This window comes from Delphinus delphis, chromosome X, assembly GCF_949987515.2.
Source record: "Delphinus delphis chromosome X, mDelDel1.2, whole genome shotgun sequence".
Taxonomy (NCBI): domain Eukaryota; kingdom Metazoa; phylum Chordata; class Mammalia; order Artiodactyla; family Delphinidae; genus Delphinus; species Delphinus delphis.
Genome location: NC_082704.1, coordinates 60644650 through 60646370, shown reverse-complemented (window position 1 = coordinate 60646370; position 1721 = coordinate 60644650).

Below are 1721 nucleotides of genomic sequence, written 5' to 3'. Positions count from 1 at the left end.
CAGAGGCACAGCACTGACTCCTGGCTGCAGCACTAAGAGCCTTTCATCCACATGGCTCAGAATAAAAGGGAGAAAAAGTAGAAAGAAAGAAAGCAGGAAAGAAAGAAAGAAAAGAGGGAGGGAGGGAGGGAGGAAAGAAGGAAAGAAGGAAGGAAAGAAGGAAAGAAAGAAAGAAGATAAAATAAAATAAGATAAAATAAAGTTATTAAAATAAAAAATAATTATTAAGAAAAAATTCTTTTTTAAAACAAAAACAAAAAACGGACAGATAGAACCCTAGGACAAATGGTGAAAGCAAAGCTATACAGACAAAATCTCACATACACATACACACTCACAAAAAGAGGAAAAGGGGAAAAAATCATAAATCTTGCTCTCAAAGTCCACCTCCTCAATTTGGGATGATTCGTTGTGTATTCATGTATTCCACAGATGCAGGGTATATCAAGCTGATTGTGGAGATTTAGTCCACTGCATCTGATGCTGCTGGGAGGGATTTCCCTTTCTCTTCTTTGTTCTCACAGCTCCAGGGGCTCAGATTTGGATTTGGCCCTGCCTCTGCAAGTAGGTCGCAGGAGGGCGTCTGTTCTTTGCTCAGACAGGACGGGGTTAAAGGAGCAGCTGCTTCGGGGACTCTGGCTCACTCTGGCCGGGGGGGAGGGAGGGGTACGGAATGCAGGGCGAGCCTGTGGCGGCAGAGGCCAGCGTTACTTTGCACAGCCTGAGGCACACCGTGCGTTCTCCCCGGGGAGTTGTCTCTGTATTCCGGGACCCTGGCAATGGCGGGCTGCAGAGGCTCCCTGGAAGGGGTGTGTGGATAGTGACCTGTGCTCGTACACAGGCTTTTTGGTGGCGGTAGCAGCAGCCTTAGCGTCTCATGCCCGTCTCTGGCGTCTGTGCTTTTAGCCGCAGCTCGCACCCGTCTCTGGAGTTCCTTTAAGCAGTGCTCTTAATCCCTTCTCCTCGCGCACCAGGAAACAAAGGGAGAAGAAAAAGTCTCTTGGCACTTCGTCAGGTGCAGACTTTTCCCTGGACTCCCTCCCAGCTAGCCGTGGTACACTAACCCCTTGCAGGCTGTGTTCACGCCGCCAACCCCAGTCCTCTCTCTGTGCTCCGACTGAAGCCCGAGCCTCAGCTCCCAGACCGTGCCCAACCCGGCGGGTGAGCAGGCAAACCTCTCGGGCTGGTGAGTGCTGTTCCGCACCAATCCTCTGTGCTAGAATCTCTCCACTTTGCTCCTGCACCCTTGTTGCTGCGCACTCCTCCGCGGCTCCGAAGCTTTCCCCTTCCGCCACCCGCAGTCTCCACCTGCGAAGGGGCTTCTTAGTGTGTGGAAACCTTTCCTCCTTCACAGCTCCCTCCCACTGGTGCAGGTCCCATCCCTATCCTTTTGTCTCTATTTATTCTTTTTTCTTTTGCCCTACCCAGGTACGTGGGGAGTTTCTTGCCTTTTGGGAGGTCTGAGGTCTTCTGCCAGCATTCAGTAGGTGTTCTGCAGGAGTTATTCCACGTGTAGATGTATTTCTGGTGTATCTGTGGGGAGGAAGGTGATCTCCACGTCTTACTCTTCAGCCATCTTCCCTTCTCCCCTATAGTTAATAATTCTTTACCTTAAACTTTCCCTATTCAAATTACTGTGTGGGCCCGGACTGATACATATGATTCTATTTCTTTGTAGCTTAATTCAGTCCTTAATTGTTTGCAATCAGGCTTCTATCCCA